Source organism: Hyperolius riggenbachi, chromosome 9 (genome assembly GCF_040937935.1).
Source record: "Hyperolius riggenbachi isolate aHypRig1 chromosome 9, aHypRig1.pri, whole genome shotgun sequence".
In the NCBI taxonomy this organism is placed as follows: Eukaryota; Metazoa; Chordata; class Amphibia; order Anura; family Hyperoliidae; genus Hyperolius; species Hyperolius riggenbachi.
Genome location: NC_090654.1, coordinates 296003501 through 296029778, shown reverse-complemented (window position 1 = coordinate 296029778; position 26278 = coordinate 296003501).

Genomic DNA, 26278 nt, shown 5'->3' with positions numbered 1-26278 from the left:
ATGGGTGGCTGTGGTTCCTGTAGAAGTAGATGTAAATGGCGTGAGCGGAGGTCACTGGCAGGAAGGGTTGGCAAGTTGTTCAATGTGAGAGCGAGGTGGTTGTGGTTCCTGTAGGAGTAAATGTAAATGGTGTGAGTGCAGGTCACTGGCAGGAAAGGTCGGTAGGTTGTACAATGTGAGAGCGGGGTGGCTGTGGTTCCTGTAGGAGTAAATGTAAATGGTGTGAGTGCAGGTCACTGGCAGGAAGGGTCGGTAGGTTGTACAATTTGAGACATGGGTGGCTGTGGTTCCTGTAGAAGTAGATGTAAATGGCGTGAGCGGAGGTCACTGGCAGGAAGGGTTGGCAAGTTGTTCAATGTGAGAGCGAGGTGGTTGTGGTTCCTGTAGGAGTAGATGTAAATGGCTGGAGTGCAGGCCACTAGTAGGAAGGGTCAGTAGGTTGTACAATGTGAGAGCGGGGTGGCTGTGGTTCCTGTAGGAGTAAATGTAAATGGTGTGAGTGCAGGTCACTGGCAGGAAGGGTCGGTAGGTTGTACAATGTGAGAGCGGGGTGGTTGTGGTTCCTGTAGGAGTAGATGTAAATGGCTGGAGTGCAGGCCACTAGTAGGAAGGGTCAGTAGGTTGTACAATGTGAGAGCGGGGTGGCTGTGGTTCCTGTAGGAGTAAATGTAAATGGTGTGAGTGCAGGTCACTGGCAGGAAGGGTCGGTAGGTTGTACAATTTGAGACATGGGTGGCTGTGGTTCCTGTAGAAGTAGATGTAAATGGCGTGAGCGGAGGTCACTGGCAGGAAGGGTTGGCAAGTTGTTCAATGTGAGAGCGAGGTGGTTGTGGTTCCTGTAGGAGTAGATGTAAATGGCTGGAGTGCAGGCCACTAGTAGGAAGGGTCAGTAGGTTGTACAATGTGAGAGCGGGGTGGCTGTGGTTCCTGTAGGAGTAAATGTAAATGGTGTGAGTGCAGGTCACTGGCAGGAAGGGTCGGTAGGTTGTACAATGTGAGAGCGGGGTGGCTGTGGTTCCTGTAGGAGTAAATGTAAATGGTGTGAGTGCAGGTCACTGGCAGGAAGGGTCGGTAGGTTGTACAATGTGAGAGCGGGGTGGCTGTGGTTCCTGTAGGAGTAGCTGTAAATGGCGTGAGTGCAGGCCACTGGCAGGAAGTGTTGGCAAGTTGTACAATGTGAGAGCGGGGTGGTTGTGGTTCCTGTAGTAGTAGATGTAAATGGTGTGAGTGCAGGTCACTGGCAGGAAGGGTCGGTAGGTTGTACAATGTGAGAGCGGGGTGGCTGTGGTTCCTGTAGGAGTAAATGTAAATGGTGTGAGTGCAGGTCACTGGCAGGAAGGGTCGGTAGGTTGTACAATGTGAGAGCGGGGTGGCTGTGGTTCCTGTAGGAGTAAATGTAAATGGTGTGAGTGCAGACCACTGGCAGGAAGGGTGGGTAAGTTGTACAATGTGAGAGCGGGGTGGCTGTGGTTCCTGTAGGAGTAGATGTAAATGGCGTGAGTGCAGGCCACTGGCAGGAAGTGTTGGCAAGTTGTACAATGTGAGAGCGGGGTGGTTGTGGTTCCTGTAGTAGTAGATGTAAATGGTGTGAGTGCAGGTCACTGGCAGGAAGGGTCGGTAGGTTGTACAATGTGAGAGCGGGGTGGCTGTGGTTCCTGTAGGAGTAAATGTAAATGGCATGAGTGCAGACCACTTGCAGGAATGGTTGGCAAGGTGTACAATGTGAGAGCGGGGTGTTTGTGGTTCCTGTAGGAGTAGATGTAAATGGCGTGAGTGCAGGCCACTGGCAGGAAGTGTTGGCAAGTTGTACAATGTGAGAGCGGGGTGGTTGTGGTTCCTGTAGTAGTAGATGTAAATGGCGTGAGCGCAGGTCACTGGTAGGAAGGGTCAGGAGGTTGTACAATTTGAGACATGGGTGGCTGTGGTTCCTGTAGGAGTATATGTAAATGATGTGAGCGGAGGTCACTGGTAGGAAGTATCAGCAAGTTGTACAATGTGAGAGCGGTGTGGTTGTGGTTCCTGTAGGAGTAGATGTAAATGGTGTGAGCACAGTCCACTGGCAGAAAGGGTCAGCAAGTTGTACAATGTGAGAGCGGGGTGGCTGTGGTTCCTGTAGGAGTAGATGTAAATGGCGTAAGCGGAGGCCACTGGCAGGAAGGGTTGGCAAGTTGTACAATGTGAGAGCGAGGTGATTGTGGTTCCTGTAGGAGTAGATGTAAATGGCGTGAGCGCAGGTCACTGGTAGGAAGGGTCAGGAGGTTGTACAATTTGAGACATGGGTGGCTGTGGTTCCTGTAGGAGTAGATGTAAATGGCATGAGTGCAGGCCACTGGCAGTAAGGGCCAGGGGGCTGTACAATGTGAGAGCGGGGTGTTTGTGGTTCCTGTAGGAGTAGATGTAAATGGTGTGAGTGCAGGCCACTGGCAGGAAGGGTCGGCAAGTTGTACAATGTGGGAGTGGGGTGGTTGTGGTTACTGTAGGAGTAGATGTAAATAGCGTGAGTGCAGGTCACTGGCAGGAAGGGTTGGCAAGTTGTTCAATGTGAGAGCGGGGTGGCTGTGGTTCCTGTAGGAGTAGATGTAAATGGCGTGAGTGCAGGCCACTAGCAGGAAGGGTTGGCAAGTTTGTACAATATGAGAGCGGGGTGGTTGTGGTTCCTGTAGGAGTAGATGTAAATAGCGTGAGTGCAGATCACTGGCAGGAAGGGTTGGCAAGTTGTACAATGTGAGAGCGGGGTGGTTGTGGTTCCTGTAGTAGTAGATGTAAATGGCGTGAGCGGAGGTCACTGGCAGGAAGGGTCAGTAGGTTGTACAATGTGGGAGCGGGGTGGTTCTGGTTCCTGTAGGAGTAGATGTGAATGGTGTGAGCACAGGTCACTGGCAGGAACGGTCAGCAAGTTGTACGTTGTGAGAGTGGCTGGTTGTGGTTCCTGTAGAAGTAGATGTAAATGGCGTGAGCGGAGGTCACTGGCAGGAAGGGTTGGCAAGTTGTTCAATGTGAGAGCGAGGTGGTTGTGGTTCCTGTAGGAGTAGATGTAAATGGCTGGAGTGCAGGCCACTAGTAGGAAGGGTCAGTAGGTTGTACAATGTGAGAGCGGGGTGGCTGTGGTTCCTGTAGGAGTAGATGTAAATGGTGTGAGTGCAGGCCACTAGTAGGATGGGTTGGCAAGTTGTACAATGTGAGAGCGGGGTGGCTGTGGTTCCTGTAGGAGTAGATGTAAATGTTGTAAGCGGAGGCCACTTGCAGGAATGGTTGGCAAGGTGTACAATGTGAGAGCGGGGTGGTTGTGGTTCCTGTAGGAGTAGATGTAAATGGCGTGAGTGCAGGCCACTGGCAGGAAGGGTGGGCAAGTTGTACAATGTGAGAGCGGTGTGGTTGTGGTTCCTGTAGGAGTAGATGTAAATGTCGTAAGCGGAGGCCACTTGCAGGAAGGGTTGGCAAGTTGTACAATGTGAGAGCGGTGTGGTTGTGGTTCCTGTAGGAGTAGATGTAAATGGTGTGAGCACAGTCCACTGGCAGAAAGGGTCAGCAAGTTGTACAATGTGAGAGCGGGGTGGCTGTGGTTCCTGTAGGAGTAGATGTAAATGGCGTAAGCGGAGGCCACTGGCAGGAAGGGTTGGCAAGTTGTACAATGTGAGAGCGAGGTGATTGTGGTTCCTGTAGGAGTAGATGTAAATGGCGTGAGCGCAGGTCACTGGTAGAAGGGTCAGGAGGTTGTACAATTTGAGACATGGGTGGCTGTGGTTCCTGTAGGAGTAGATGTAAATGGCATGAGTGCAGGCCAATGGCAGGAAGGGTCGGCAAGTTGTACAATGTGAGAGCGGGGAATTTGTGGTTCCTGTAGGAGTAGATGTAAATGGCGTGAGTGCAGGCCACTGGCAGTAAGGGCCAGGGGGCTGTACAATGTGAGAGCGGGGTGTTTGTGTTTCCTGTAGGAGTAGATGTAAATGGCGTGAGTGCAGATCACTTGCAGGAATGGTTGGCAAGTTGTACAATGTGAGAGCGGGGTGGTTGTGGTTCCTGTAGGAGTAGATGTAAATGGCGTGAGCGGAGGTCACTGGCAGTAAGAATGGGCAAGTTGTACAATGTGAGAGCGGGGTGGTTATGGTTCCTGTAGTAGTAGATGTAAATGGCATGAGCGGAGGTCACTGGCAGGAAGGGTCAGTAGGTTGTACAATGTGGGAGCGGGGTGGCTGTGGTTCCTGTAGGAGTAGATGTGAATGGTGTGAGCACAGGTCACTGGCAGGAAGGGTCAGCAAGTTGTACAATGTGAGAGTGGCTGGTTGTGGTTCCTGCAGAAGTAGATGTAAATGGCGTGAGTGCAGGCCACTAGTAGGAAGGGTCAGGAGGTTGTACAATGTGAGAGCGGGGTGGTTGTGGTTCCTGTAGGAGTAGATGTAAATGACATGAGTGCAGGCCACTGGCAGGAAGGGTTGGGCAAGTTGAAGCAGTACAGTTGATTTTGGCATTCACAAATGAGGATATGAACACCTAAAATAAACAAAACAAAAATGAAAAGTTGCCCATTTACCTTTCTGACCTTAAATGTGTATGCTGAACCAATCACCTAATGTGGTAAAAATTGTACAGTCAATGTACTCGATCAACCCCAACTTTAAATTGTGGCACAAGATGTCAGTGTGCAGATAGATACCATACTGGTGTGTTGGTGCAGGCGTCGTTACCAGATTGCCAATGACAATAGTTATTTGGGGTAAGGGCCCTTTTACATGTAATGTATTGAATAGTGTTGCTATGCATTGTATTGCATTGCGTTTTAATACTTTTTTCTTTCTCCATAGCAGTGCATTTGAATAAGCTTTAGTTTTTATCATATCGTGTGAAAGAGACCATAGGGTAACATGGACACTGGACTGCACATCAGTTGTCCTTTCAGTTATATCTGACAGCAACTGATATAGTGTAAAAGGAAACTTAAAGAGTGGACATACTCTTAAATTGTATCCACTTATAAAATACTGACACGCGCTAGGTCTAATTATTTTATTAATACCTTCAAAACTGATATTCCTTAAAATGTAATAAGCACATACATTCAATCCAGTATCTACACACAGTCACATACATACATCCCTAGAGAGGCCTCTCTATATATTAAAAAAAGTTATAATGGATCCACATAAAATACAGTCCTAAAAAATCTTTCCTGGTATCCCCTGATGCATGTAATGGGTTGTCACAAATACCCCTTTAAAGGATTTTGGTTAGTCCGTGCCAGACAGTTTATAGTCTGTATTATAGTTTAGTATAGCCAAACACTCACGGTTTCCTCTCCGCAAATATTCCACCACCTGGTCAGATCTTAATAGGATAGCAGCTTCACTCCTGCTTCAACTCCCAAACAGCTCCGTGTAGCTGTCTCTAGGGAGTTTCAATCTGCGTGCCGCTCTCCCGACTGGCGTCCTCCGTACAGCATACGTCACTTCCGTCTGTAAGTGGCAAAGGTCCGCTCGCTGTACTCCACGTCTCACAGTCTTCCGCATGCACTTCACTTGGGTGACGTCACCACTCTAGGTTGCTGGAACTCTGCTGGCGGCTGTTGCGCGCTTCCAGCACGCCGCTTCCAGGACCTATTACAGATTGTTACACGTTCTCCAAACACTTGAACTAAGCACCTCTACGCGTTTCTGCCGATAATCGTCGGCCTTCTTCAGGAGGGTTCAAAGTTGCAGGGGCTGCTAAGTCCTTCCATTTTTATAATCATCTGACCATATTTCCTCCCAGCTCCTCCCCACTCAGGGCACAATTCCCTCAGCTGGCGGTCTCCATTTTCTTGTAGTCCATAGACATTATACAGGTAACTTCTATTAGTTGCTATACCTCCTTCCACACCTATTAGGTTGGATTGTTCAACCCATACATCCTATATACACTAAAACACACTCCCCACCCTCCCTACATACAATTAATATTTCCTAAATAAAAAAAGAAAAAAGATATTGGCATAACTAAAAAAAGGCAAACAGCTCCATTTCGCTGTTTAAACCCTTAGGCATCAGTGTTTCCAGTTGATAGATCCATTTGGATTCATTGCGAGACATCCTTTGAATGTAATCACCTCCCCTTCTCCCATGGCCAATAACTTCTAACCCAAAGAAAATTGTACCTTTCAGACTCCCCCCATGCTTTTCCTTATAATGTTTTGACAATGGGTGTGCTTCACTTTTCTTTTCAATTTTATTAAAATGTTCCCCGATCCTGCTCTGCAGCATTCTCTTGGTCCTTCCCACGTATCTCTTCTGACAGGGGCACTGGATGCAGTAAACCACTCCACAAGTAGTACATGTAATCTGATCCTTAATCTTATACTTCACTGAGTCCAGTGCCTCCACCTCCACTATCCTGCCCGGGTTACTTGTTCTCTTGCAGTTCAAGCAAAAGCCACATCTCACAAAGCCAGCCCTCCCCCTCCCATTCACCCTCTCAATTGTTCCACCCTTAGCCTCATTAGCCGCAGTTGCTATGGATAATCCTATGTTCGGGGCCCTCTTAAAAATAACTTTCGGTATTTCCGGTAATAGTTCCCCCAGGGTTTTATCCTGTTTCAGTACATTCCAATGTTTGTTAATAATGTGCTTCATTTTGTTTGATTGTACACTGTATTGTAATATTACACTGAAATCGTTACCACCCCAATCCCGTTTGTTACTGGGTACCAACAGCTCATCCCGATCCCGTTGTCTGACCAATGCCTTGGACCGCCCAACTTTTTCAGCTGGGTATCCTTTCTCCAAGAGGCAGTTCTCCAGTTCCTGCGCCTCTAGATCATATTCCTGTATGTCTGTACAGTTTCTGCGCAGCCTGGTGAACTGCCCCTTGGGAACCTCATTAAGCCATCTTGGCAGATGGCAACTTGTATATAAAATATAACTGTTGACATCAACTGTTTTCTGAAAAGTTCTCGTATTAAAAGAGTTTGTACCCACATACACCTCCAAATCCAAAAAATGTATACTCTCTTTGCTAATCTCCGTAGTAAATCTTATCTTCCAATCATTACCATTAATTAATTTAATATATTCCTCCAGTGCCATTCTGTTCCCACGCCATATTAGTATCACATCGTCGATGAAACGGCGCCATAGGACCAGGTCCGCACCCGGACCCATCTCTCCATAAACATATGTTTCCTCCCAATGGGACATGAATAAATTTGCATATGCGGGTGCGAACCTGGTCCCCATCGCCGTTCCACCGACCTGCAAGTACCAGCAGCCATTATATTCAAAATAATTATGTTCTAGGATAAACTTTATTGCTCTCAAAATAAAGTCCTTCTGTGCATCGGTCATATTTTCATCCTTATCTAGATAAAACTTGACTGCTTCCAATCCTCTTTTGTGTTCAATAACAGTGTATAAAGATGACACATCCATGGTACATAATAACAAACCCTCCTCCCACTGCAAATCCCCCAGAGTATTCAACACATCCCTTGTATCTTTAATATAGGCTTTAGTCTCTTTGACATATTTCTGTAGGAATGTGTCCACATATCTGGAGAGATTTGCAGTTAGGGAACCCACCCCCGACACTATGGGTCTGCCCGGTGGGTTTACCAGATCTTTATGCACTTTTGGCAGGTGATAAAACAATGGTCTTCTGGGATGTCTAACCATCAGGAAATCAAATTCCTTCTGATCCAATATTCCGGACATTAGTCCCTCCTCCAATAATGAATTAAGCTGTTTTGCATAATCGATTGTTGGGTCAGAACCCAAGACGTGATAGGTCTCTGGGTCTCCCAGCAATCTCAATGCTTCTCTACAATACATATCTGTATTCTGTATTACAACGCCCCCGCCTTTATCGGCTGGGCGTATTGTTATCTCCGGATCATTCCGTAGTTCTTTCATCGCCTTCCTTTCCTTCTTGGTTAAATTATCATTCCCATATTTATTAATTTTCATATTTCTGACATCCTTTTCCACTAAATTTTCAAAGGCCACCATGGCATCACTATATTCTGTTTGGGGAAAGAATGTTGAAGGGTTCTTCAAATTACTATGAATATAGACCGATTTCTCACTGTCTATTTGTATTGGGTTTTTTAGAAAATATTTCCTCAGACACAGTTTCCTCATAAACTTTTTCATGTTTATGTAGGACTCAAATTTGTTAATTTTATTATTGGGGGCAAATTTTAAGCCTTTTGCGAGGAGGTTAGTCTCCCCCTCACTCAATATCCGTTTACTTAGATTAAACACCCCACCCTCATTATGTGGACCCCTATCTTCCTCTTTCTCATCTACCTTTTTACACTTCTTCCTCCCACCCCTACATCCCCTTTTGCGTTTGTTGGCCGGGGGGTCCTTAAAAAATAGTGACTAATTGAGTTACGTGGCTCCTCCACTATAATATTATTTTTACTTTTCCCTCTACTGGGATTTCTGTTCCTTGTGGGGTATTGGGTTTTATTAAAATTATGTTTGGTCCCGATACTCCTACTCCTTCTAGGTGTCTCATGTCCTTTCAAGGATTGGCCTCTTGGGGTTCTATTTCTATTGGTGGGTTCCCCCCCACATGATTCCCCATTTATTGGACTCCGGGCCAAGGGTGTAAATCTATTGTACGTTGGTACATTGGTCACTACTGAATTTCCTTGATGATTAAATCTTGAAGGTGTTGCCCTTCCTGGCCCTGTTCTAACATCTATCAATTTTCTCTCACTAGTCCTGTGTTTCCCTCCACAGACTGTCTTATCTACAATCCTTTCTCTCTGAATAGTCTCCTGGGGCTTACAGAGATCCTCTTCATACTCACCTTCACTAAATTCCTCAACCTCACTCCCTTCACTGTTCACTAGAAAGTCCTGCAGTGTGGAGCTTCTAACCTGAGCTACCCTACTATTCGAGTCTTCCCCTATTTCATCGATGGTTTCCAGTGTCCCCATCATAGTCCCTAGTATACTGGTTCCCTGAGAGTCAGTCCCATCTGTACTCTCTTCCACCATTATTCTTAACTCCTCACCCTCACTAATTGGAACAGAGTCTCTTGCAAATTTCTTTAACTTCTTACTCACTATTTCTTTCTCCAATGTTTCTAATCTATTCTTTATACTTACCTCCATTTTTCTGTATTCCCTTGAAGATTTGTATGGATTCAATTCTTTCTGAATCCCCCTTATCTCCTCCCCTAAATTCTGTGTTTGGGCCTTTCTCGCATCCATAACAAATTGTACCGTTTCCATCGAGAATACATGGAACATATACTCCCATTTGGCCAGAGTTTCCTCATCTGCCAAATCTTCGGATAATACTTTATTGACCGCCAAACCCACCGGGGCAATTTCCCATTCTAAATATTTTTCAAGGGATGCAACCTCCCATATATTTTTTGTCTCTTTCATTAGTAGCTTTTCCAGGTCTTTCAACTGACTCGTTATATCCCCTATATTTCCCTCCCCAACCAACTCTTTCTCATTAAAAAAGCCGTTTCATCGACGATGTGATACTAATATGGCGTGGGAACAGAATGGCACTGGAGGAATATATTAAATTAATTAATGGTAATGATTGGAAGATAAGATTTACTACGGAGATTAGCAAAGAGAGTATACATTTTTTGGATTTGGAGGTGTATGTGGGTACAAACTCTTTTAATACGAGAACTTTTCAGAAAACAGTTGATGTCAACAGTTATATTTTATATACAAGTTGCCATCTGCCAAGATGGCTTAATGAGGTTCCCAAGGGGCAGTTCACCAGGCTGCGCAGAAACTGTACAGACATACAGGAATATGATCTAGAGGCGCAGGAACTGGAGAACTGCCTCTTGGAGAAAGGATACCCAGCTGAAAAAGTTGGGCGGTCCAAGGCATTGGTCAGACAACGGGATCGGGATGAGCTGTTGGTACCCAGTAACAAACGGGATTGGGGTGGTAACGATTTCAGTGTAATATTACAATACAGTGTACAATCAAACAAAATGAAGCACATTATTAACAAACATTGGAATGTACTGAAACAGGATAAAACCCTGGGGGAACTATTACCGGAAATACCGAAAGTTATTTTTAAGAGGGCCCCGAACATAGGATTATCCATAGCAACTGCGGCTAATGAGGCTAAGGGTGGAACAATTGAGAGGGTGAATGGGAGGGGGAGGGCTGGCTTTGTGAGATGTGGCTTTTGCTTGAACTGCAAGAGAACAAGTAACCCGGGCAGGATAGTGGAGGTGGAGGCACTGGACTCAGTGAAGTATAAGATTAAGGATCAGATTACATGTACTACTTGTGGAGTGGTTTACTGCATCCAGTGCCCCTGTCAGAAGAGATACGTGGGAAGGACCAAGAGAATGCTGCAGAGCAGGATCGGGGAACATTTTAATAAAATTGAAAAGAAAAGTGAAGCACACCCATTGTCAAAACATTATAAGGAAAAGCATGGGGGGAGTCTGAAAGGTACAATTTTCTTTGGGTTAGAAGTTATTGGCCATGGGAGAAGGGGAGGTGATTACATTCAAAGGATGTCTCGCAATGAATCCAAATGGATCTATCAACTGGAAACACTGATGCCTAAGGGTTTAAACAGCGAAATGGAGCTGTTTGCCTTTTTTTAGTTATGCCAATATCTTTTTTCTTTTTTTATTTAGGAAATATTAATTGTATGTAGGGAGGGTGGGGAGTGTGTTTTAGTGTATATAGGATGTATGGGTTGAACAATCCAACCTAATAGGTGTGGAAGGAGGTATAGCAACTAATAGAAGTTACCTGTATAATGTCTATGGACTACAAGAAAATGGAGACCGCCAGCTGAGGGAATTGTGCCCTGAGTGGGGAGGAGCTGGGAGGAAATATGGTCAGATGATTATAAAAATGGAAGGACTTAGCAGCCCCTGCAACTTTGAACCCTCCTGAAGAAGGCCGACGATTATCGGCAGAAACGCGTAGAGGTGCTTAGTTCAAGTGTTTGGAGAACGTGTAACAATCTGTAATAGGTCCTGGAAGCGGCGTGCTGGAAGCGCGCAACAGCCGCCAGCAGAGTTCCAGCAACCTAGAGTGGTGACGTCACCCAAGTGAAGTGCATGCGGAAGACTGTGAGACGTGGAGTACAGCGAGCGGACCTTTGCCACTTACAGACGGAAGTGACGTATGCTGTACGGAGGACGCCAGTCGGGAGAGCGGCACGCAGATTGAAACTCCCTAGAGACAGCTACACGGAGCTGTTTGGGAGTTGAAGCAGGAGTGAAGCTGCTATCCTATTAAGATCTGACCAGGTGGTGGAATATTTGCGGAGAGGAAACCGTGAGTGTTTGGCTATACTAAACTATAATACAGACTATAAACTGTCTGGCACGGACTAACCAAAATCCTTTAAAGGGGTATTTGTGACAACCCATTACATGCATCAGGGGATACCAGGAAAGATTTTTTAGGACTGTATTTTATGTGGATCCATTATAACTTTTTTTAATATATAGAGAGGCCTCTCTAGGGATGTATGTATGTGACTGTGTGTAGATACTGGATTGAATGTATGTGCTTATTACATTTTAAGGAATATCAGTTTTGAAGGTATTAATAAAATAATTAGACCTAGCGCGTGTCAGTATTTTATAAGTGGATAGAATATGCAATTTGGGGGTTAAGGGATCCCTCTACGTGTCACGCAGCTTGTTTGAGGAAAGTGTTCCAGCGCCGGTGAGTGTGTTTTGTATAATATACTCTTAAATTGGGCATACATTTGGAGATATTGCAGCACAATCAGCCATCTCCTTTGATAATTTTATTGAACGTAATGAAAAATGTAGCCTCAATAAGCATGTTCAATTGAGAATTTGATGGATTTTGGCCCAAAATCGGTTAAAATGTATCGATCGAGCATCCTGATGTGGATGATTGGGTGCACAGTGACTGACAAACACTGCGGACCACTGGCCACTGTCCCCCTAAATGCCCGTGCATTGTAAATCTCACCTGCTCCAGTTGCACTCACTCCCTGTCTCTTTTGGGGGAAAATGCAGAGGAGACGGGAGTCAGCTGGAGCAGGTGAGATTACAATGCAAGGGCATGGAGGAGGGGGGGGGGATTAATATTTGGGGGGACAGCAGCCAGGTAGAGAGGCGGTGTCAAAAGTCCGCCCTGGAATGCAAATGTGCCTCGAAGTAATTGTACGCTCTTTGCTGACCATCAGAGATCGCTTGTTTTCCAACAACTGCAGTCACATGATAAGGAAGGTTATTATTCGATGTCAGTTAGGGGGGTTCGGGTCGGGTGACAATGATGATTGTGTGGGCCCTTGTCCACTAGAGCGTTTGCGATTGCTGAATCGCAAAATCGCAAACCGCTAGTGATTTTAAAATCGCTACGGTTTGCTAAATAACATAGGAATCGCGGTAGGAATGATTTTTGCCGTGATTTTGCTATGCAGTGCATAGCATAGCAAAATCGCAATCGCAAACGTCAGGAAATTGCGGGGAATTTTGGACTTTTGCTGAATCGCAATCGCTAGCGTTTAGCGCAAACCTTAACGATTGCTAGTGGAAAAGGCCTGTTTCCACTACACGCGGATCCTGGATGCAGAAAACTGACTGCAATGGATGCCTATGGGAAATCTGCAGCAGAACAATTGTTTTTAGTGGAAACAGCCCCATAGACATTCATTGGAATTTGGTTTTTTTGTTTCCAGAATCTGCGTGTAGTGGAAACAGGACCTTAATGTTAGGCACCTTTTACACATTAATCAGTTGATCTCAGTTAAAACTGATTTTCAGAGTTATGTCTATGTTTTGCTATGGCTCAGTTCCCACTGTACACGTTTTCACAATGCAGTGCTATGGAAAAAAACACGTACCAACGTATTAAGTGTAAAAGGGCCCTTAGACATTAATACAGAAAGTTAGAGATGATTAGCAGATAGGAAAGGTGTTTAGCTTTAAACACAAACTGTAACCAAGAATTGAATTTCATCCCAATCAGTAGCTGACACCCCCTTTTACATGAGAAATCCATTCCTTTTCCCAAACGGATCATCAGGGGGCGCTGTATGGCTGATATTGTGGTGAAACCCCTCCCACAGTGTGATGTCAGGACCATGGTCCTGACATCACACTGTGGGAGCTTTGCTACATTGTGGGAAATAACTGTTGTTTATGGCTGTTTCCAACTGCCAAAAAAGCAGGCAGCATCTCCTTCCACTGACATCACCTGCCAGCAGTAAAAATGTCCCCATGTGATAAATGTCAGAATGTAAATCAGGGAGAGGAAAGCTTTTACAATGGGCAAACACTGACTAAATCATTTATACATAATTATTGTAAAAATGAAGCACTTTTTTATTACATTATTTTTATTGGAGTTCCTCTTTAAGTAGCCAAAAATGACCAACAGTTAATACAACGCCTAGGCTAGAATATTCTGCTGAAAGCAATAATGCAATTATACCATTACTGATTATGTTGCAGTGTGGGGATGTCCAAGCATCCTGCCTGCCTAATGCTTATACAGCTCTGCAATATCCACACAAGTCTGTATAGGTATAACACTGTGCGTCAGCACAGCTGTGGGTCTGTCTGACAGCTTAGGCCGTATATTATTATTATATTATTATTATACACCTAAAGTGTGGCTAAAATAACTTGCAGTCATTCTCTGATCAGTAAAGTGATCTGCCTTTAGTACATTTTAGTACAATGCGGCGAAACCGGAAGTAGCCACCGGGGAGGACGGGAGGATCGGAGAGACACGGCGAGGGCACCGATCAGCTGCAGGAGGCTGAGGGAAGCCCCAGGTGAGTAAAACTCATTTTTTTTTACACTAAAGGTTCACTTTAAGTGTCTCTGCACATTGAGCATGGCTGCTGATGACTGATTCTGTAGTGGCAACACTAGTAGTGACAAGCTTATATTTTTGGACAGAGGCAAAATGTACTAAAGCCAGATCACTTTACTGATCAGAGAATACTATTTTTTTTTTTACACTTAAGTGCTTCTTTAAACAAGCAGAGGTCAAACAATGCAGCTTGTTTGCTATCTGTTTAAAGGACCAATATAACAAAAAAAAAAAAAAAAAAAGTAAAATCTAAAAAACTGTATGTTCTGGACCACAAGACACACTTTTTCTCACCTAAAAGTGTGTGTGTAGTGTGTGTGTGTGTGTGTGTGTGTGTGTGTGTGTGTGAGTATGTGCGTGTGTGTGTGTGGGGGGGGGGGGGAATCCAATGTGACTTGATGGTCTAAAGGTTTCCCCCGCAGGCCATTACCGATTATCTACAGGACCTGATAGAAGGATTGCAGTCATGGGAATGCTGTTGTTAAGTCCCTTCTGTAGCGTCCCTTCTATGGCGCTGCCAGTTTCAAGTCATCCGGTCTGTGCAACACTTCTGTTTTGCCAATAAACACCTGTCTCCAAAAGGACCCCCTCTACTAACCTGGTGATAGAAGGAAGATGATTGGCTGCAAGCACACCCTGATGTCCCACCCACAGAGCAATTGGCAGATACACTTACAGCAGAGCTTGGCGGCATGATATGGAAGGCGTGGCTTTGAGAGACACACCCGCAGTATTTGCTGAGAGCTCCCGACAGAATGGTCATTGGTGTGGGCGGACTATTCATGTCTCTCCCAAGAAGCCATCGGAGCCAATCATGAGGCAGTTGCTTTCTCCTTTGTTATCCCGAGTGTACTGTAACTTGCAGGGAGATTATTGGGGATATGAGAGGGAGGCCTTTTTGGAGACAGAGTTTATTGGTAATGAGGACGTGTTCTGCTGGCTTTACCCTCTGCTGTAGACGGCAAGGTGTTGGTGGCAGTCAGTGCTAACCCTATTTAGTGTTTTGTTTTTTGTTGTTTTGTTTTTTAATTTTTTTGTATCGTGGCATTACAAATATAGTTTCTAAAATGTGATCACATGACCTTATACAGTTGGTCTGAAAGCGAAATTGGGACCCAATAGTACTACTAGTATCTGATTTGTATTAAAGTGGAGTATAACCCTGCATTTCAACTTTGCTCTAAAACATTATTTACAGCATATTATATGCAAAAAGCATTTTTTTTACTAGACCAGCATTGGAAGGGTTAAACACAGATGTTTAAAGTTCCGTGGAGAGATATGCAGAAGTTCAGATTGTTACATTCTATTTAGTTAAATATATCTATTGAAAACTGTTACACACTCTTTGGCTGTCCTCCAGCTCCTTCTCAGTCAGAGAGAGTGAGTCACATTCAACACTTAGATACATTTATGTAAACAAAATGTATCTATGTCAGCTTCGGATGCGTCTGCAGAAATCTCCAGGAACTTTAAAGCCCTGTGTAACCCTTCCAATGCTGGTCTAGTAAAAAAAAAAAATGCTGGTTGCATATAATATACTGTAAATAATGTTTTAGAGCAAAGTTGAAATGCAGGGTTATATTCCGCTTTAAATACCTCTACAGGCTCAGTCCTTTTTTAGAGGTAAAGTTTAGATGCCAAGTTGTAGGCAAAGTCATTTTTTGGGCAGCTCTTCCTCTCCTGTTATAGTCCAAAACCACGCCTCAATGGCTGATGCCAGGGGCGTAACTATAGACCCTGCGAGGGACGAAGCTGCAGGGGGCCTAGTGATTTCTAGTTACACCTCGATGGCTGATGCCAGGGGCGTAACTATAGACCCTGCGAGGGATGCAGCCACAGGGGGGCCCAGTGATTTCTAGTTACGCCTTGATGGCTGATGCTGAACTGGATCAAGAATGAAGATACAATGGAATATGCCCAGTGGCTTGAAAAGATTGTCTAAGGTGAGAACATTACCCAGTATAGCAACCATGGAGGCCTTGGAACAGAACAATCACAATAACAGTAGCTACAGTGGAGTTCTCATGTAAAAACAACCTATATTTAATGTAATATTATAACTGACACTGAATAGATTGGAAATTGATTCAAAATAACATGTGGCTATTTCAAAAGAACTGGTCAAATAATAATAATATCAACCAATCCAGTTCAATGCTTTATTTTTTTTCCTCATTTAGAACGAAAGCTGAGTTCTGATTGGCTGCCGTATGCAATGGCCTTAATTTCCCTGCCCTCCAGCCTTCATAAATCAGGCCAGTAGAATCAATTATCGCCCTACGTCTGTGTGTTCTGTGCTAGACAAGCCTGTGTATTTATTTTAACACATTTTAACTTGTCGGTTCCACTCAGCGCTTTTATAAGGATTCCCTACTAGTTGAGTGTCTAATTCTTCTTTATGGGCCACAGTTTAGCCTCTCGCAACCTGTGGTTATTACATTACCAAGCAAAGTCCTGATCTCAATTGAGAACCACCTATATGGCTCATAAATAAAATGTAATTAAGTTGTCAGCTGTAATCGGTGATAGCACACTGGTGATACTTAAACTTTAGGCTGCCGGGATCCTTTCCTGTTTTCTGTCATTTCTTGTTTATAGAAAGCAAACAGATTAGCGGGGAGGAAAAATAGGCAAGTGATTTTATTTCATCGTACGGACGCATTGCGAGAGGAAGAGGATGCTGTGTTAGTGTCGAGGTTGTTGTGCGCCTGTTTGTCATACGTAAATAGGAAAACCTTCTTTTCTTTACAAGTTGTGGTTGGAAGATTAAATATACTTCATCATTAGTTTCAGTTGAATATCAGGAGAGAATGGGTGAGGGAAAAAGAGCCATACTAGAAACAAAAAAAACAGACTTCCTTTTAAATTTTATTAATTTAATCTAATTGTACAGTATACCCTGTACTGCAATGTATGAATATGCATTACAGTACTGCCTAGCACAAAAAAACAAAAAACAAAAAAACAAACACAACGAAAAAACTAATTAAATTCTAATACTGATGGACAAATGGACATTTTTGTTTTGCCTACATGTTCACAAAAAACTCTTCATTTTCCTTAAAGTGGTCTAACACCCAGCATTTCAACTTTGCTTTAAAAGATTGCTTACAGCTTAGAAACGATTATGCCAGATTTTTTTTTTAGCAGAAATTCACTGAATGGATTAAACATGACATTTTAGTGCTGCATTTAGCTAGAAATCCTCCTCTGTGCTTAGGTTTAGTTACAAATGTATCTATTTACAAAGTAATAAACAAACACTGCTCTGAGAGAACAAAGAGGGCTTCCCCGGCAGGCTTTTCAGAGGTCTAATTGCATTCCAAACAAAGATACATTTGTAACTAAAGATAAGAACGGATGCGGATTCCTAGTTTAATACAACACTAAAATGTCATGTTTAACCCATTCAGTGAATTTCTGCTTAAAAAAAATCTGGCATAATAATTTCTAAGCTGTAAGCAATCTTTTGAAGCAAAGTTGTAATGCTGGGTGTTAAACCGCTTTAAAGAGAATCTGTACTCTAAAATTTTTATAGCAAAAAGCATACCATTCTATTCATTATGTTCTCCTGGGCCCCTCTGTGCTGTTTCTGCCACTCTCTGCTGCAAACCTGGCTTGTAATTGCTAGTTTTAGGCAGTGTTTACAAACAAACTAACCAGTTTGTGATAGGCTCACATAAGCAGAGTGTGTGAGTCATACAGAGCCTGCAGGGGGCCTGGAGGGGGTGTGTATAGCTTCTACCAATCACAAGCAGCCCTGCACATTCCACACATTCCAGCCTTAGCCCGACTGTGCCGACAGAAGAAATCAGATTAGATCATATAACAGAGATAACACAGCCATTGTGCAATTAGGAAAAGCTGCAGTAAGCCAGAGCACATTAGAACAGGCAAAGGAACTTATAGGATAGAAAAACTAAGGCTGAAAATGTTGTTACAGAGTCTCTTTAAGTTAATAAAAGGGTGCATTTTGGGGGTAAAAAATAATTTCACACAAATTTGAAGTTTGCAAAAATTCTATGTATTTCAAGAAGAATGTATCCTTTGGTTAAAAACATTGTTTTCGCTTGAAAGAAAAGTTTAAGAATTATACAAACTCAAAGATGTGTGTGGGTTTCCTACAGCCGCCCTGGTTTCCTCCAACTATTCAAAACAGTCTGGTAAGTTAGTCGGTTCCCCAGACACTGGCCTAAGACTGTGTTAGTGACATTAGACTATGGCAATGGTAGGGATTTGTTTGTGAGCTCCTCTGAGGACAGTCAGTGACATGACCCAATATTAATAATACGTTTCAAACCAAGGAAAAGAATGGGGAGCTAGTGGAGAATTTAATAATTGTGAGTGACGATGGGTCCATTTTAAAGTGTTCCTTGGCCTTAAACAAGATAGGATTAGCAAATGATAAGAAGCCACAAACTCCGGTGACTGCAGCGAAGTTTGCATGCCTAAATATTCAACAGTGGCCGGAGAGGATGTAAATGGAATTAACAGTAAGGTGATCTAAGCTCCTGAGCTTTCCTATTGGTCAATGAAGCCATCCATCACATTAAAGGACCAATAGCAAGGTCTTGAGGGGAGGAGCTTCCTTTCTACTTCCTCTTAACTCTCATCATCAGCACCAGTAGTTTTTGTCCAATGGGTCATTCTGGAGCAAAAATGTATTTTACCGTTGCCTATTCTCCAAAGGTCTGATTCTGTACTTTGTCATCATACTCAGATTTTATTCATGGTCACTTTAAGCTGCACTGCCCCGAAGCTAGAAACAAATACAATTGAAGTAAGTGTGCGCGGTTATTCATGATCGGCTGTCTCCTCTCCCCTGCCCAACATGTTATGCTTTTAACCAGCTTCTTGAGTGACATCTGAAAAGTGTGCAGATTGGCTGTTCTCTCCCATCTCATAATGTAAGCAAAGCTGCTCGGAGAAAAACACAGGCCATATGGTATGGAAGATATTCTGAAGCCATCGAGCTCTTACTGCACTATTCAGGGGATTTCTCGACAGGAAAAGTTGGATCCTTCAAGTCATTTCAACACTTTCACACTTGATTGATTGGCTTTGATGGAATTTTGTGGCCATCTTCAGCGAGGAATGTTTGCCTTCTTTGCGCGTCTCTTGGCGGGCTTCTCTGCCTCGCCATGCCATGTCTTCCCTCGACGAAGCGTTATCCCCGGCCATTCCCCATCTTTCATCGCTTAACTTCTGAAATTTGCCTGAGTTTGTTGTGACTGACTTTTCAAAACAATTTGCCTAGAACAGCCAATAAGTGTTTTGACATCCTACGAGTCACACAACGCATGAAGACTTTCAGTGTAGTTTAAACAACCTGACAGAAAAATGTGGAATAACAAGACAACTCCGTTTAATCTGGCAAGTGATTATTTGTCTTAAAAATGATGTAGGGATATCGATAAACGGGATTCAGCGAGCCTAAACTTTTTCAGCAATGGCTCTAATAAGGCCTTCAAAAGTGGTTGCAGCTGTTCTATACATCTTCATCAGCATGACCATACAAGAGAAAAACTTCAAAAGATTGGTTGAAAAAATATATACTGTGGGCACTTACCTAGTCACACATCTTATAGAGCTTGAATTAGACCAGTTCTTCCCATGTGCTGCAGAACGTTGTCAAAAATGAGCTTAATAAGCTAAATGCAAGCATACAATGTGTATAAGGACTTGCCTACTATATGTTTTCTTATTTTGGGTCTGCAGACTTTCTGATTTTTTGTTTTCGGAAAACAATAAGATTGTAGCTCTGTGCCCTGCATTTGTCTTCCTCAGTGTGCGCGAAACAGCTGTTGGTTCCCCTGAAACATCTGTTCTGCTTCAAACTTTCATTTTACAGTGCCGGATTTAAATGTAACAAGAGGTATGACTTGCTTTGGACAAAAAGAACAAATGCTTTACATATGGACCCATAGGCTGAAGTTATATGTCTCTCACAGGTAAGCTGTTCTAGAGTAAAAAAGACTGGTACCCAGACCACTAATCCTGTCACCAGTATCACCTGACTAGAGTTGTAATTGGCCAATGTGAATAACTTAGTGTTAACCCTTTATTGTATCTGCTCCAGCTGTGAGAATTTACTCTAGCCAGGTGCCGATGAGGTGCGTTAGTAAAGCAATATATTTAGACGTGAAGATCGTGGTGAGAAGGGGATCGGGATCAGTAAATTTCCGGTCACACAGCGAGCTTGGTAGTGGCTGGTGTCACATCCTATTGCATGTTAGCAGTGCTTACTAGTAGTGATTAGTGATAAGCAGAAGATCTGCCCAACACGTAAATCTTCCCTAATCTCGGAAAGGGGAGCCTTACTGTGGTTGATTCAGCTTTGCAGGTGAGTGGAACTTCGAGCATTAAGAAAATTATGCTCTCTCCCCCGCTAGTGACTTGCCTTCCATACGAGTCAAAGTAAAAGCCAGTAAAAAAAAAAAAATTAAAAAAAAATTAAGGACAACCAGCTAGCACCAAGGGTTGGGTTACAAACCCCATTCACAGTTTTACAGAAAAATAACTAGATACATGGTGGACATTTTTTTAGCGTCTGTCTTTCAAAAGAAGATGGGGTCATAAGGTATAACTAAATACATGTTTTATTGTTACTGCCCCCATGCTCAACTTTCCATTTGCCTCCCTTATAGGACCTTCATGAAAGTAAACCTATTTTAGTGCCCCATTATAGTAGTCCTCCCTTGCTATAGTCGCCTCATTTTAGTGGTTTAATGCAGGGAAAGTGACAGACAGTAGAGTGTCAAGGCACCACGGGGAGGATATTCGGGTAAATAAGGAGTGTGGAGACCATGGTGCATGTCTCCAGTTATGGACTGTAACAATGTCATTCACTGTAGTCTAGGCCTTGGCATTATGGTTCATGGTGCCAGGTGATTGTATCTCTACATATAAGAATACTGGGAGTAATCCCTTACCTCATTTAATTTTTCATCCTACTCTCATCATGCTCTGTTGAGCAAATCGTGACAGATTTTTGAGCCTATTTACCAAATAATCATAGCTTGATGTGCATCCTTTATGGACAGTTGTAAACTTTACAACAGTTACCTTCTCAAAAATGCAACTGTTCATCCTGAGGAAGAGAACTCTGTTCACGAAACACACAGAGCTTAAAAAACTGGTTGCACTGTGAACATATTAACAGCTTCATGTAACTCAGGGCAGGCAAAAGGCCGCATTTGCCCCTTAGGTCGCACAAGGCCCTCGAGCCAGTCTGCTGGCTGTGTCACTTCACTTCCTCTCATAACTTCTGCCATGCCCGCTTCTTTCTCTCCACCCAGGACGTTGCTGCTCCACCTCCTCCAGACAAAGACTCCCAGGAGCTTGTCCACAAAGTTGGACGACACTGATCTACCTTATAACTGAATTTACATGTATTGTAATAAAAAGTGTCTTGCATTAACACACTCTGTATGTAGTAGAGATGAGCTCTTGGAATTGGAACAATTTTGAGTTCCGATTTTCAAATCAGAATTCTGCCATTTCTAATAAAATTGTAAAAAAACAGAAATCACTGTGTTTCGAGTACCGCGTTCCGATCTGCCATTGAAGTGATTATTGAAGTCAATAGCACTAATTTCTGTGGTTAATAGCAAAGACCCCTGATCCATGTGAAAAATGGCTCCTTCTGCCACTTTACTATGACCTCTGGGGATCAGGGAGTTCGAAGCGGCCATCTTGTTGACATCACTGTTTGCCGAAAATTTGTTTCAGAAGCCAATTTTCGCATTCCCAGCCCCAGCCATAAGAGGAACACACATGCTAAATGGCTGATTCCTAACCAAACAGCCCACCAAAACCAGGTGAGACCTGTCCACGTGGCCATTTGGCCACCGCTGGTACACACAGTGAGCACTCTTTCTTTTTTGTCTTTCTATCTTCAGTGGGATAAAACAGCTGCACCTGTGTGGAATTAGTCACCTGATTGTCCGACTCCAGGGGGAGATCCCGCCCTCACCAAGGACTGCATGGGGCGATGATAACACTGGTGCTGCAAGATTGAGTATCTACCTAGTACAGTCGACACCTGGCTCCCATTGGTGAACCTGAGGAAGCTTTTTCTAAATTAAAAAAAAAAAAAAAAAAAAAAAAAAATATATATATATATATATATATATATATATATATATATATATATATATATACAGTGCTGCCCTTAATTATTCATATTTTGGGCAAATTTTGACTTAAAGTTACTTTTATCCGGCCAGCAAGTAATTTTTTGATGGGACATGACATAGGTGTCTCCCAAAAGGTAACAAGACGATGTACAAGAGGCATTGTTGTGGGGAAAAGAAAAAAAAAACATTTTCAGCTTTTATTTACATTTGAGCAAAAAGTGTCCAGTCCAAAATTATTCATACCCTTCACAAACTATCACAGACTGTGGGAAAATCCAACGTTCTATACCATTCCAAATAGTCCAAGCTGTTCTAACGCATCCTAATTACCCTGATTAATTAGGAACAGCTGTATTAATCAACTCAACAGGTGAAAAACAGCTTCTCTCTGCAGTTGGTTTGTGGACAGTCATGGCTAAGACAAAGGAGCTCAGTGAGGAGGACCTGCAGCTGTGCATTGTGGCTGCTCACAAGTCAGGAAAGGGCTACAAGGCCCTTTCTAAATGTTTTCAACTTCCAGTGGCTACAGTGCAAAGTATTATTAAATAATACAAGATGTTCCGCACTGTGGAAAATCCCAGAGGATGTGGTCGGAAACCAAAAGAGACCCCTGTGCTGGCCAGTAGTGATGGGCGAACACCTGGATGTTCGGGTTCGGGAAAGTTCGCCGAACATGGCCGAGATGTTCGGCATGTTCGGGCCGAACCCCGAACTTTCCGAACATCCAGCTTTTGGGGGCCATATGGGGTCGCAGGCATAAGGGGGGAGCATGCCCCGATCGCGGGGGGGGGTCGGAAATTCCCCCCACCCCCTCCGCTAGCGCTCCCCCCTCTGCCCGCTTCCCCATTCAAAAGTTTAAGCAAAGTACCTGTAGTGGATGGCCTGGCAGTGGGCGGCACTGTGGAGTGAGGAGGAGGAGTCCGGAGAGTGACGAGTTGAGGGAGGCCGGGCAGCGGGCGGTTCAGCGGAAGTACCCTTGTGGTTGAGGTTTCTCTGACCTCACGCCCGCTGCCCGGCCTCCCTCAACTCGTCACTCTCCGGACTCCTCCTCCTCACTCCACAGTGCCGCCCACTGCCAGGCCATCCACTACAGGTACTTTGCTTAAACTTTTGAATGGGGAAGCGGGCAGAGGGGGGAGCGCTAGCGGAGGGGGTGGGGGGAATTTCCGACCCCCCCCCGCGATCGGGGCATGCTCCCCCTTATGCCTGCGACCCCATAGGGGGGCAGTATTCGGCCGAACAGGGCCCTGTTCGGCCGAACAGGGGCCCTGTTCGGCCCTGTTCGGCGGCCATTAGAAGTTCGGGGCGAACCCGAACTTAAAAGGCCGAAAACCATCAGGTGTTCGGCCGAACGCGAACATCACCCGAACAGGGTGATGTTCTGCAGAACCCGAACAGTGGCGAACACTGTTCGCCCAACACTACTGGCCAGGAGGATAGTGAGAGAGGTGAAAACGAATCCAAGGATCACCACCAAGGTCATCCTGGTGAATCTGGGCTCTGCTGGTGCAATGTCTCAAGGCAGACAATCCAACAGACACTGCAAACAGCTGGGTTCCACTGATGCAGAACAAGGAGGACACCACTTCTCCAGATAAGGCACACAAAAGCTTGCCTGGCCTTGGCAAATGCTCATCTGGAGAAAGAAGAAGACTTCTGTTCTTCTGTGTTATGTCAGATGAAACAAAAATTGAATTGTTTGTTCACAATGATGTTTCCTTCATTTGGTGTAAAAAAAAGGAGAAGCCTTCAACGCAAAGAACGCCATCCCCAGAGTCAAACATGATGGTGGGAACCTGATGCTTTGGGGGTGTTTTTCAGCCAATGGACCAGGGAACCTCATCACAGTAAACAGCACCATAAAAAGAGCAATACATGAGCGTTCTCAACGACAACATCCGGCAGTCTGCAGAGAAACTTGGCCTTGGGCGCCAGTGGACATGTCAGCATGACAATGACACAAAACACACAGCAAAAGTGGTGAAGAAATGGCTAGCAGACAACAACATTAACGTTTTGGAGTGGCCCAGCCAGAGTCCTGACTTGAATCCAACTGAGAATCTGGGGAGGGAGCTAAAGATCAGGGTGATGGCAAGAAGACCCTCCAACCTGAAAGATTTGGAGCTCACTGCTAAAGATGAATGGGCAAGAATACCTGTGGAGACATGCAAAAAGCTGGTCTGCAATTATAGGAAGCGTTTGATTGCTGTAATAGCCAATGAAGGCTTTTCTACTGATTATTGAGAAGGGAATTAATAATTTTGGACTGGACACTTTTTGCTCAAATGTAAATAAAAAGCTGAGATTTTTTTTTCTCGCAATAATTCCTCTTGTACATTGTCCTAGTATCCTTTGGGAGACACCTATGTCATTTCCCATCAAAAAATGACTTGCTGGTTGAACAACAGTAACTTTAAGGGCTCGTTTCCACTATCGCAAATCTGCATGCGTCCAACGCATGCAGATCCGCACATGTAATACAAGTGGATGGGCCTGTTTCCACTGTAGCGTTGTTGAGGTGCGTTTTTTTCAGCGTGAAAAAAACGCACAAAAGAGCCAACGATTTCGCCTGCGTCGGGAATCCGTGCGAATCGCCGCTAATGTATTTAATAGTAAAAACGCATGCGTTTGTTACATGCGTTTTTACCCGCGATTTCGCGTGCGATTTCGCACCTTTTTCAATTTTATTTAGCCCTGGCAGTGTCATGGTTAATTTCGCATGGCACCCTGCCATGCGAAATCGCAGGCGAAATCGCGGGTAAAAACGCATGTGGAAACGCATCCGCATGCGTTTTTACAAGCGTCGGAATGCGGCCGAAATCGCGTCGCAACAGTGGAAACAAGCCCTCAGTCAAAATTTGCAAGGGGTATGAATAATTATGGGCAGCACTGTGTGTGTGTATATATATATATATAAATTCCTTGTAGGTGCAAACTTACTTGGCGAAATAAAATTGATTCTGATTCTGATATATATATATATATATATATATATATATATATATATATATATATATATATATATATATATATATATATATTGTATATATACACTTTTTTGTCTTATTATACCACATATGAGGGACACATGCTTGGTTAATGTAACATGCCATTGCATTTGAAGAAATGAAGAAGACGAATGAGTAAACAAGGCAGGCTTTGCTGGCCGCTCCTTGTCAGGTCATCCTGTCAGATCCCCTCTGGATATTTTTCCCACGTTTTCGCTGCTATCTGTTAACTATTATGTTTTCACCATTAATAACTTGTTTGAGACGCACCTGTTGCCAACTCATAATTTTCTTGAGCTGTCCTTTCACAGGAATATCGGTCACGTGTCTGGGAACAGTTCTTGCTCAACGTTGCGTAAAATTCATATGATGGCATGAATGACATGTGCTAATTATTTATTACAATGGTGCATCTCTTTATAGCAACCCAATTATAACAGAAAGGTTATAATTATTTCTAATAGAAATGTCTAGTTGTGTTTAAAAGGAGAGTGGGCGGGAATAATACAACGTTTAATACTTTTTTATTTCTTATTTTTTTAACACAATGTAAAATCAGAAATGGTTAAACATCTTAGAACTTCGGAGTAATTATCCTGGAAGTGTTCAAAGAACCATTACAATATAACCTAATTGTTAATTACCTTTTATTAATATTTTTTTTTTATTTAATTTGGAAGGAAGGTGCTCAGAATGATGGGAGATTTTAATCAGGATGATACGTCGTCGGATTTTCACCCCTCGCTGGCCGCGGGACCGGCGTAGAGCCAACGTGGTTTAAGACGGTGTCAATGTGGTCGAGGGGTTAATATTTCCATTACCGCTAAGCCTTTACGCTTCCTATACTAATTACTTTTATTACACTTATTGATTGAGGTGTTAGCGAGAAATATGTATTGATTATATCATTTGTTCCACTGTAGAGGAGTCTCGTTTAACAGCTGAAGTAGGAATTGGTGCTCTCTGCCACACATAGGTTATAGGAAAAATAAGGGCTAAGGTGATGTCCCAAAATGAAGTAAGCTTGATAGGAAGGCTTAGGGCTCGTTTCCACTATTGCGGCGCAGAATCGCCTGGATTCCACCGCTGATGAAATTGCATGCAAGTGTGTTTTTTTACGCGTTATTTTACGCGATTACGCATGCGATTTTGCATGGGTTAGGCTATATGCGTTTTTAACCATGTCACTGCCTGTGTTAATTTACATTGGTTCCTAAAATAACGCGTAAGAAAAACGCATGCGATTTCCCTATTAAATACATTGCTTGCGATTCGCATGCATTCCACTCGCAGGCGAATTCTTCGGCTCTTTTGTGCGTTTTTTCACCGCTGAAAAA